Here is a 12,699-nt window from a genome sequence, read left to right as displayed (position 1 = left end):
GCACTCAGTACTTGTTCCTGAATGAGGGAAACATGGGTGGGAGTTCCTGCCTCAGAGCTGGGGCGAAGCAGCATGTCTAATATGGCTGATGCGTGGGAGCTCTGCTCTGAGAGGGTCTGGCTTTGTGGGTGCCTAGGACCCACGGTGGCACACTCCACTGCTTGGACAGTGTCTGGGACCAATACCTGGAGGTTGGGACCCTTCATCTCAACCCAGTCCTGTCCCTGTGGAAGTCGCCTGTGACTCACTGCTAACGGGGTGAGCAGGCCTGCTTCTTGAATCACTAATGAAAATATCCTGGTTCCTATAAACAAACAGCTCACAATTTATTCAGTGAGAAGGAAGTATATGTGGAAAGAAGGAGGCACATTCCCGGGGTGGAGTGTCAAGGTGTTAAAGTTGAGTTGCTCAGAGTAATTGATTCATGATGATCCATGTCAGAGAAATTAGATCCAATGAGGAGCTGTCTATACAATGTCCCACTAATTGTCATTGGGTGCCATGTAGGATAATGTGTTTTGGGGCCATTTATTGATCATTATTGAGTCAGGTTTATTGACTCGGAGGGTGCGGGACCAGGGAAAATGTGGAGGGTTAGAGACCTGGGATGGGGCCACCAGCCTGGACCCCAGAGGGCCAGAAGCTGCTTAGTTGAAGGGGCATATTCTTGGACCCCTTACTCCTCAGATAGAATCTGTCACCCGGTCCATCAGTTTTGCCCCCAAAGCATCTCTTGGCTCTGTCCACTTCTCTCCACCTCCACTGCACCGTCACTCTCGCTGGTGACTACAGTGGCTGCCTACCTGGCTTCTGCTTCCTCTATTATTCCCCTCCTTCACCCCCCACCCAAGAGGATACAGTGTGATGGTGACAGTCCCCTGCTCAACGTAATTCAATGGCTCCCATTGCCCTGAGGGTCAAGACCCAAATCCTTAACATGGCCTAAGAGGTCCCTTACCATCTGGCCCCTGCCACTTCTCAGCCTCATCTTTCATCACTTCCTCCAGTCCAACTCAAAGACCCGTTTCCTAAGTCTGCCATATAGCCACACCTTCATTTTTACTCTAGAACTTTGACCTTGATGCGTGGGAGCTTTGTCCTGAGAGGGTCGGACTTGAAATCCATTCACATACCTCTGTATGCATCTTTAGTGTTTTAAAAACCCAGAGCCGTACCATGCTGTAGTGTGTATTTTGCTACTTGATTTTTTTCACCCAACAGTGTGTTTCTGAGACTGACCCTTGCTCATAGGCATTCAGAGCTAGTTAACTTCTCTTAGCTTCTGTGGAGCATTTCATCAGTCCTTGTCTCTTTTCAACTGATTCCTGGGTTGATGAACATTTAGTCGTGTCCACTTCTTTGCTCTACTTGCAAACAGTGCTCCAGTGAGTGTACTGTATGGGCTTCCTCATGCCTACATGCAGGGATTCCCGAGGCCAGCGGTTATCAACTGGGCTGCAGAGGGAATCTTCTGGAAGCTTTAACAATCACTCCAATGCCCCACCCCCAAAGAGTCTGTTTTTAAATTTTGTATTGTTAATCCTCACCTGAGGGTATTTTTTCCCATTGATTTTTTAGAGAGAGTGGAAGGCAGGGGGAGAGACGTAGAGAGAGAAACATCGATGTGAGAGATACACATCGATTGGTTGCCTCCTGCACGTGCCCTGACCAGGGCCGGGGATTGAGCCTGCAAGCGAGGTGTGTGCCCTTGACTGGAATGGAATCTCTGACCCTTCAGTCCTAGGGCCAACGCTCTAACCACTGAGCCAAACTGGGTAGGGCCAAAGAGTCTTAACTGATTGGTCTGGAGGCAAGCGCAGGCGTCTTAGAAGCTTCCCAGGTAGTTTTAATGTGCATCCAGGCTTGAGACCCACTGTCCCCGGTGTACACGTGTGTGTATGTGTGTGTATGCGTGTGTGTCTAGGTCAGTGATGGCAAACCTATGACACGCGTGTCAGCACTGACATGCGTAGCCATTTCTGATGACACGTGGCCGCGCATGCCGAGGATAAAACATTTGCTGCTCCTGAGGATGAAACATTTGCGAAATAATGTTTTTTTCCTCAAAGTGACATACTACCCAAGTTATGCTCAGTTTTTTGGCGAAGTTTGACACACCAAGCTCAAAAGGTTGCCCATCACTGGTCTAGGTGACGGAGTCAGTCTGCCAAATGGGATGGATGCACAGCCCCGTTGTTACGAGGCACAGCCCAGTTGCCTTCCAAGGTGGTCGGACTGATTCACATCCCCGCCAGCAGCGTGTGAGTGGATAATGACTGTTTTGCATGAACGAATGACCAGGAGTCTGCAGTTTGGTGAACCAGAGCCCAGGTGCGCTGGGGCTGTGGCAGGTGAGAAACGCTTTTGCCCCTAGGTGGCAGTGTGGTCCAGCTGCAAAGGCACTGGCTGGGAGCAGGGAAGCTTGGATTCTGCTTGAGAACCAGACCCTGCCTCCCTGTGTGGCTGCCAGGCCAGTGCCTGTGCTGGGCCTCGGCGTCCCACCCTTGTCGGGAGAACAGCTGCCACACTGTGCAGGCCTCCTTCTAACCCGCACCTCCAGGCGAAGTCACAGGCTATTTCCAGCCGGGTAGTCAGAGAGCATGGTGCTTAATCTTCTTTATTTAAAAAAAATCCTCACCCAAGGATATGTTTAGAGAGAAGAAAGGAGGGAGAGAAACATCGATGTGAGAGAGAAACATCAATAGGTTGCCTCTTATATGCGCCCCGACCAGGGATCGAACCTAAAGCCTGGGTATGTGCCCTGACTGGAAATCGAACCCGCAACCTTTTGGTGAACAGGATGAGGCTCCAACTAACTGAGTCACCGGCCAGGGCTGGTTCTTAAAATTGTTGGTACCTGGGCCCCTTCTCAGAGTTATGTTTTTAGATATAAGAGCCATAGGATTACAAAGGCAACCAAAAATACATAATTCTCTCCCTATAGTCATCTTTATTGAGGTCTACCTGACTAATAAAATTATAATATGGCTAAAGTGTACAATGTGATGAATTGATATACGTTTACAGTGTGAAAGGTTCCCCCCATCAAGTTAATTTACACCCCATCACCTCTCATTTTACCTTTCTTTTTGTTTGGTAAGGGCATTTAAGTTATACTCTCTCAGCAAATTTCATTCCACAATGCAGAGTTACCATCTACAGCCACCATGTTTCACATTAGATCCTCAGGCCTTCTTCATCTGACAGCTGAAAGTTTGTGCCTTTTTACTGACCTCTCCCTATTTCCCCACCCCCCAGCCCCTGGCAACCACTTTTCCGCCGGCTGTTTCTACGAGTTTGACCTTTTTATTTATTTATTTGGATTCTACATATGAGGAATACTGCGGTACTGGCTCTTCCTCTGTCTGGCTTATGCCAGGCAGCCAGTTACACTGCGGCACAGCCAACCAAATATTACAAAGCCAAACTGCGGCACACCAACACAGGCGGGTCTCTATTCACACACTGTGTACCGAGATCTGGTGGTGCGGAGGCTGCATTATTGCGACTGTAATTTCAAGGCAGTGGTGAGTGTAAATGATATTCCAGGATATCTGCAACAGGGTAATGGGACATGAAAGTGTCTCTGACTCCAGGTGGTGACAGCATCCCGGGGCTGCTGACATGCCTGCAGTTTGTTGTCTACATTCGGAATGGAGGGAAATGCTGCATTTCAGTTAGACTTTAGGGTAATTAGGAGAGAATTGTTTTCCCATCCAAGTTCACCGACCCTCGGTTACACGCTTATGGCCCCCAGGCCAAGAGCCCGTCCTGGAGTTCGACAGACTTGGGTTTCAGTCCCTGCTCCACAGCTTCCTGTGCGGGTACATTTGTGTGAACTGCTTTTCCTCCCCTCGTCTCAGTTTCCTCATCTATAAAATGGGTGTAAGACTAGTGCGTTCAAAGAGCTGCTGGGAGGGATAAAGGCGATAAGCTAAATTCAGCACACATTTATTTCTTTAAAATTGTATGTGTGTGTGTGTGTGTGTGTGTGTGGTTGGTAAGTACATTTAACATGAGATTTACTCTCTGACAAACAAGCAGCTGACAGATTTTGGCCAGGATGTGGAGAAATTGGAACCCTTGTACACCTTTGTTGAGAATGCAACAATGGTGCAGTCACTATGGAAAACTGGATGGAAACTCTTCAAAGAATTAAAAACAGAACTACCATATGGTCCAGCAGCCCCATTTTTGGGTATTTATCTCAAAGGATCAAAATCAGGATTTTAAAGAGATGTCGGTACTCCCATGTTCATTGCAGCCCTGCTCCCCACAGCCACGATGTGGACACAACCGAGGTGTTTACTGACAGATGACTGGGTAAAGATGTAGTACACACATACAATGGCATACTATCGGCCTTAAAGAAGAAGGCAGTCCTGTAATATGCGGCAACACAGACGCATCTTCTCAACATCTACTGAGAACTTGGTATCGTCCTGTTTTAGATGCTGGGGACTCTGTACTGAATGAGAGAAGCAAACCCCTGCCCTCATGGCATTCACAATCCAGGGCCGAGACAGTGAACAAGAAGGCAAAGAAATACGTGCTTCAGCAATACTCAGGGCTGAAGAGGAAATAGGCGATCTGACAGAGAACACATGCCTGGCGCAGGCAACATGAGATCGGCATTCGGGAATCATCACACACAGGAAAAATTTAATATGTTGGAATGCACAGGGCCTGGCACTCAGCGTAGGCTCCATATGTGTTGACTATGTGATGATGATGATTCTGCCTCTCTGGTGAGGTGGGGAGTTCCCTGGGGGCACAGACACCCCTCATCTCGCTGTGGCCGCTGCTGCCGCTGCCGCACTGGGGCTGGCTGAGTGTGGGCGACCGAGGCGGGCGAGGAGCAGCTGTCAGAACTGGATCTGAGGGAGGCAGGTCTGATTAAAGGAAGATAAAGTCTTCTCTCTGCTGTGTCTGCGGGGAGAGCCAAGCAATCAATGGGTCTCGCAGATCAGTGGAGGGTGCTTGGAATCTGGCAGCATGGGGCTTTTTAATTAAACCTATAGCTGCGAGAAAAGGTAACTGCCTCATTTCGGCAGCTTGTGCTTCAGACACTGAACAAATCAGTGCACTTCCAGAGCTCCGAGGGTCTCAGAGAGGAGGCCTCTGTTCCCGGAGGGCCAGGCCCTGCTGCTGAACACCTGGATGGCCAGGGTGTCAGGGACCAGTCCTGGAGGCTCAGGTATCATCTTTGGCATTTAAACACCCACAGCCGGTGTGATTACCAATTGTACTTCCTGGGAAGGTGATGGCCCTTCTAAGCCAGCACTGATTTCTTTCCCAAATCGCTGGTTCTGTCCAAAGATGTTCACATTACTTAAAAAAATCCTTTTATTATAAAACTAGAGGCCCAGTGCAGTGCATGAAATTCGTGCACAGGACAGGGGGTATCACTCAGCCCGGCCTGCGCCCTCTCGTAATCCAGAACCCCTCAGGTAGGGTCCCTAGGCCTGGCCGGTGATCAGGGCCTATCAGAGGTTTTTTTTTCTCCAGCTGCAGCAGCTGGACCCGCCCCTGCTGCTGCCACTGCTTGCCATCTGTGTGGTTCTGTCCCCTTTCCCTCACCACTGGTCGCCTCCCTCTGCAGGAAACAGGCGTGGGGTGCAATCACTTGGCTTGCCTAGGCCTCCCCTCTGTGGAGTGATTGTTGGCTGGCCCCGCACACCCGCCACAGCGTCACTGGCCAGTGACCTTGGCTTCTCTCTGCGGGGTGATTGATGGCAGAGCCCCCCCCCCCACCCCCCCGACCCCGTCAATCGCCCCACAGAGGGTGGCCTGGGCCTCCCTCTGCAGGGCAATCATGGGGCAATGGTGGGGCTCCCCGACCAATCACATTGCACCACATTGGTTGGCCTGGTACCAGTGTGTGTCATAGCCTGGTCGTCTGGAAGATCATGCTGTTTGGTCGTTTTGTCTATTTGCATATTATGCTTTTATTGTTATAGATAGAGTGTTGACACTTCAGGTGTGGTCCACGGACCAGCAGCCTGAGCATCACCTGCTGGGTCTGAGTCAGAAATGGAGACTGTCAGGTCCTGCCCCAAACCTCCTCAGCTAGAATCTGCATTTAAACAAGATCCCCAGGGAGTCCACATGCATGTTGAAGTGTGAGAAGCACTGAAATAGGAGACCTGGAGGACAAACCAGCCCATTGCCAAGTGCAGATCTTAACTGAAATCCTGGAAAAAACGTTAAAGGAAGTATGACATGCATGAGACAATTTGGACACACTGGCTATTTGAGGACGATAAGCAGTTCTGACGTTGTTAGGTGTTCTGCTGGCAGGGCCATTGTATTAAAAAGAGCTCTTACCTTTTTGAGTTCCCCCTGGAAAGTTTACAGATGGAATGACTTCCTGTCTGGCACTGGCTTCAGAATGCTAGTGTAGTGGAGCGCGGGGTGGACAGGGCAGGGCTGACGCTGGGTCGATGGTGGGAGATCTGGGTGGTGGCACAGGAATCTGCATTGTGCTGGTTTGTTTACTTCGGGCATGTTTGCAACTCTCCATAATAAGAAGTTAAGACTATGAAATGTGACATTCATATGGAAGGCGCGTAAAACATGAAGTGTTGTGAATGAGTAACGAATCAAGTGAACACCCATGCAACCGTTACTAGATCAGCGACAGCCACGCCTCCATCCAACAGAACCCCTTCCCCAAAGTAGCCCCTTCCCTCCCCCTCTCTCAGGTTCTCACCCTCCGCCCATGGGATCACCTGGGAAGACTTTACAAGGTAAAGACGCTGAGTCCCTGCGGACCAACGACCCTCAGTCCCCGGGGGTGGGGCACGGGGAATTCTAATGGGGATCACAGTTGCGAATCAGTGAGCAGGTCATGCTGTCTCTGCCCTGGAGTCTTTCCATGAACTTACTGCTCCAAGATGTCCAGGAGCTGGATTGTTTCGTCAACAGCCTGGGCTGTGGACACTGCGCCCATTAAAAAAGTAATGACAGCGGTTACCACTTACTGAGTGCTTAGTCCACTCCTGGCACTGCCCTGCACTTTGTATACATTTATTACATTTAATCCCACAACTCTGGGCTTGGCATCACTATCCCCATTTAACGGATGAAGAAACAGGCTCAGGGAGATTGCGGCTTGCCCAACGTCACCCCATTTAGAAAGCACAGAGTGTCTGACTCAACGCTTTTCACCATCACATCATGCTGGCCATGGAGGATCTTGAGGAAGGAGTTTGGGTAACCCAGGGAGAACGGAAAGTGACCTACGTTTCGTGCCTTTGGTAAAAACCACTTTGAGCTGCTTCTGTGCATGTCAGATGGGACATGGCTGCTTTGTGTTCTCATCTCACTCGGCTCTCAAAGGTGCGTCAGTTGTCGCAGGCGGGGGAGGCAGCAACCGCCTCTGTATTTCAAGTGCCCTCGTGGCCGAAGCCGCGTCTGTCCGCCCTCCTCCAGCCTCATTAGTGCCTGTCCAGCCTCTCACAGTGCTTGCATCAGCACCAGCACCAGTATCAGCACCAGCATCAGCACCAGCACCAGCACCAGCACCAGCAGCACCAGCACCAGCACCAGCATCAGCATCAGCATCAGCACCAGCACCAGCACCAGCATCAGCACCAGCAGCACCAGCACCAGCACCAGCATCAGCACCAGCTCCAGCATCAGCACCAGCAGCACCAGCACCAGCAGCAGCACCAGCACCAGCATCAGCACCAGCACACACTCACGGTGCAGGCCCCGCCCTGAAGGACAGGCTCTGCTTTGCAGTCATTTCTGTGTCTGCAGAAGCCAGCCCAGGGTGGCACTTGCCTCTGATGGGAATGAGCGAGGGCTCTGCTCAACCACCAGAGCTTTGGCCAGAGCAATGATCTGATGCTATAATGTCCAGTGGGCAGAGCTGTGCCACAGACAGGCCAGGATGGTGGTCAGGAGCTAGGTCTCTAATCAGATGCCTGGGTTCCAGTCTCAGCTCTGCCCCATAGTTGCTGAGCTACCTGGGCAAGTGCCCTCACCTGCCCGGCCTCCTTTCCCTCACCTGAAAACTGAGGGTGACCACGTAGTCATCTCAGGGATATGGTGAGGATGGAGTGGGTTAGCAGGTGAAGTACTTTACGCCACAGGCTTGTTATAAGGATGGGATGTTAGATCTTGAACAGCACTTAGGTGACGCCGGCAGCGCCATGTGCAGCCAGCGGCACAGGGAAAAATTGGCAATACCGGGCCTGTCTTTATTCAAAACTTTGATTATTTTGTTCATCATGGGTATTTTTGCATTTATTTGGATTTTTTCGACTATTGCAGCAAACTATTATTTATCGTGATGACTGGGTTTTTTGGTGCCCCCTTAAATTTTTCACCCAAGGAGGGTGCCTCACCGACCTCCCCCACCTCCTGGCCCTGGTACTTAGGCAGCAACACACATTTCCTTTGGGCGCGGGGTGGGGGTGGCTCAGTATTGTTATATTAAATACTAGAAGCCCAGTGCACAAAATTTGTGCACGGGTAGGGTCCCTAGCAGCTGCTGGCTGCCGGCTGGGGCCTTCCTTAGTTCCGCGCCACCCCCTGGAGGTCAGTGCACATCATAGCGAGCAGTCAAATTTCTGGTTGGTTGAACACCCAAAGGGACACTTTGCACATTATGCTTTTATATATACAGATATATATACAGTGCTTGTGCAGCATCTACAGTGCCGCTCTGGCTTGAGGACCTCACAGCCGTGGTTCTTGCCCCCAAGGAGCTGGCTGCCAAGTGATAACAATCACTTACTGAGCTCTTACTATGTGCCGGGCAAGGCACGGGCGATGCTTTCACCAGTCTTTACAGTGATCTCTCAGGAGGGGATCGTTGTGCTCATTTTACAGACGAAGAAACTGGACTCAAGAGTGGCTACATAACTTGCCCAAGGGCATGAAGCTAAGATGGGGAGCCCAGGCTTTCAGACCCCAACATCCAAGCTCTTTCCACCCTGACCTTCAGGCGAGGCAGGGGCTCTGTGCCCACCTTCTGCAAGATCATCTTAGAAGCCGAGGAGACCAGTTGGACTTTTCTGTGCGTTCATTGCCTGGTTTCTCTCATTACTCATGTTTCAGGAAGCTGGAGTCTAGATGAGGAGGGGCCCGTGGGAAGCGGCCCTCCCCCTTTAAGAGTGGGTTCGAGCTGCCATCTGCTGTCACCTGCTCCCCGTGGGGAGAAAAGCACTGTGGGAAAATCTCCGGGACAAGGCTCTGATGTGCTCTACGCACACTGGAGAAGCAGCCTGGGATCTTCTGACAAAGGAGAGAGAGCGGCCCCGGGAGGGAGGGAGAAGGGGAGAATGGGACTTAGGGAGGGAGGAGGGGCCGAGGGAGAGCTGAAGGACCAATAGACAGCCCTTTAAAAAAAATCTTCATTGATTTCAGAGAGGAAGGGAGAGGGAGAGAGAAACATCAATGAAGAGAGAGAACCATCACCCCCCCCCCCCCCCCAATGGGGATTGAGCCCACAACCTGGGCACATATCTGCCCTAAACCGGGAATCGAATCATGACCTCCTGGTTCTTAGGTTGATGCTCAACCACTTGAAGGTAACTGAATGGCACAGCGGCACATCCCCAGAGGGTGCCTGTTAGACAGCCACCCTCCTACCCCCTGCAGGGAGACTGGCCATCAATCAGCCTGGGAGAGGCAGTCCAGGGGGGTGGGCCAGGGTGGGGGTGGCAATTCCATGGTGAAGCCTTGCTGGCAAGTTTGAGATGGAACAGCTGAAGTTCACGGCTGGCACAAGTGGGTACTTCATCTTTCTGACCAGGGCCTTCTCCCTTGGAAAGATAAGAAATTGTCCCCGAGTAACCATATCCACAATTGATAAAACATTTATTTCGTACCAGTTGCTTTTCACCCATAACTTCACTTTTCCCACAAAAATAGCTGGTATTACCACGGCCTGTTCTGCAGATGAAGGAGGGAGGCGCAGAGAGCTTAAACACGTGCCTGAGGTCACAGCCTCTGAGTGCTCGCACTGCCGGGCCAGGCTCCCCAAAAGGCGGCTGCTGGGCACGGCAGGTGGGCCCAGTGTGAAGCAGGGCGTGAATTTCAGATTTTACTCAGCTTTAACCAATTTACGTTTAATTTAGAAACTGAAGCAGTAACATTATTTTTCTGTGGAAACAGCTTGATTGTTTCAGTGGGATCCCATTTCTCCTTAACTGTTGAAAATTTAATGTCCAAACAAACTGTTATAAAATACACAGGCCCATTTAAAGACTTAGGAGATAGAAAAAAGAAAATATCTCATTAATAAATTTTTTATTGTACATGTTGAAATTAAAATGCCTTGGAAATGTTAAGCCAAATAAAACATCATTAACATTAATTTTACTTTTTCACAATACCTTTATTTTTTAATTTAAAAATTAAATTTACTGGGATAACATTGGTTAATAACATTATATAAGTTTCAGGTGTATAGCTTTATAACACAGCATCTGTATACTCTATTGTGTGCTCACCACTCCAAGTCCAGTCTCCTTCCATCACCATGTATTTGACCCCCTTTATCTCTTTTCCTCCCCCCACCCTCTTCCCCTCTGGTAACCACATTCTGTCGTCTGTGTCTATGAGTTTGCTTGATTTGTTCATTGCTTTCTGTTTCATGTCCCACACATGGGTAAATGATATGGTTGTTGTCCTTTCTGCCTGACTTATTTCACGTAGCATAATACTCTCAAGATGCATCTGTGTTGTCACAAATGGCAATATTTACTTCATCTTTTTTATGGCTGAGTAGTATTCCATTGTATATAGGTACCACATCTTCTTCATCCAATCTTATATAGAAGTACACTTTGATTGTTCCTATGTCTGGGCCACTGTGAATAATACTACAATGAACATAGGGGTACATATATCTTTATGAAGGAATGTTTTCAAATTCCTCAAGTAGATGCCCAGAAGAGGGATTGCTGGGTCATACGGTAACTCTATTCTTAACCTTTTGAGGAATCTCCATACTGTTTTCCATAGTGGCTGTATCAATGTACCTTCCCACCAACAGTGTATGAGGGTTCCCTTTTCTTCACATCCTTTCCACACTTGTTATTTTTGTCTTATTGATAGTAGCCATTTTTGTGATGATATCTAATTGTGGTGTTGATGTGCATTTCCTTTATAGCTAGTGAAACTGAGCATTTTTCATATGTCTGTTGGGCATTTGTATGTCTTTTGGAAATAGTGTCTATTCAGTGTCTAAAAAAGTGTCATTTTTAAATCAAATTATTTTTGTTGTTGTTGAGTTGCATGAGTTCTTGATATATTTTGGATATTAGCACCTTATTGGAGGTATCATTTGTAAGTATCTTCTCTCATTTGGTTGGTTGCCTTTTCATTTTGTTGCTGGTTTCTTTTTTAAAAATATATTTTTATTGATTTCAGAGAGGAAGGAAGAGGGAGAGAGAGATAGAAACATCAATGATGAGAGAGAATCATTGATTGGCTGCCTCCTGCATGCTCCCCACTGGGGATTGAGCCCGCAACCCAGGCATGTGCCCTTGACTGGAATCGAACCTGGGACCTTTTAGTCCGCAGGTCAACGCTCTATCCATTGAGCCAAACCAGGTAGGGCTGTTGCTGGTTTCTTTTGCTGTGCAGAAACTTTTTAGTTTGATGTACTCCCATTCACTTATTTTGCTTTTACTTCCTTTGCTTTTGGGGCCAAGTTCATAAAGACCCCTCTGAGATCAAGGTCTGTAAGTTTAGTGCCTATGTTTTTTCTATGTATTTTATTTTAACAACATTAAAAAATATATGTTTTTTTTCCCCCCATGCTTGTCTCCAAGACCAGAAACTGACAGCCACCATCAGTCAGTCAGTTGGTGGCTGTGGGGCTGCTGTCGCACTGGAATGGAACCTGTCAGCCACAGCACAGCCAAAAAATATATGTATTTTTAATTTATTTGAGAGAGAGAAGAAGGGAGAGGGAGAGAGAAATAGAAACGTTAATGAGAAACATCAATCGGTTGTCTCCTGCACACCCCCAACTGGGGACTGAGCCCACAAACCAGGTGTGTGCCCTGACCAGGTGTTGAACCAGTGACCTCTCAGTGCATGGGATGAAGCTCAACCAACTGAGCCACACTGGCCAGGACAGGAAGAGCACTTTTTAAACTAGAACATTTAAAATGACATAACTGGTTTGCAATACAATTCTATGGGACTGTACTGAGCTGGAATATGAACCCAGGGAGTCTGCGTCTGGAGCTCAGGCTTCTGACCACTGCTTTATACCTTCTGCCCCTTGAGGGGAGAGGTGTGCCGTCCACCCCTGCTGGAGGGTGGAGGATGGGTGAGTTCCCTAGAACATCAGACTCATCTTTCTTCAGCGCCCTCCTCCAGTATCTTCTTCTAGACTAGTGGTCAGCAAACTGCGGCTCGCAAGCCACATGCGGCTCGCGAGCCGCGGTTTGCCGCTCTGTTGACTAATGAGTTTGCCGACCACTGACCTAGACTCTCGATTCCAATAATTACAGCTGTTGTTGTTCCTTGTGATTAAGCTCCTAGCCCAGTGGTTGGCAAACTCATTAGTCAACAGAGCGGCAAACCGACCACTGTTAGACCTTCTTCTACCGGAATGGCCCTTTGGATGCAATACCTTCCAGCAACTTCAGCCAACCAAGAGTTTCTATGGTTGACAGGGAAACAGAGGCTCCTTCGCTCCCATTCCTGTGTCCATTCATTCCAAAGCTG

The sequence above is a fragment of the Cnephaeus nilssonii genome (assembly GCF_951640355.1).
Source record: "Cnephaeus nilssonii genome assembly, chromosome: 2".
NCBI lineage: Eukaryota > Metazoa > Chordata > Mammalia > Chiroptera > Vespertilionidae > Cnephaeus > Cnephaeus nilssonii.
Note: the sequence above shows the minus strand (reverse complement) of the source record.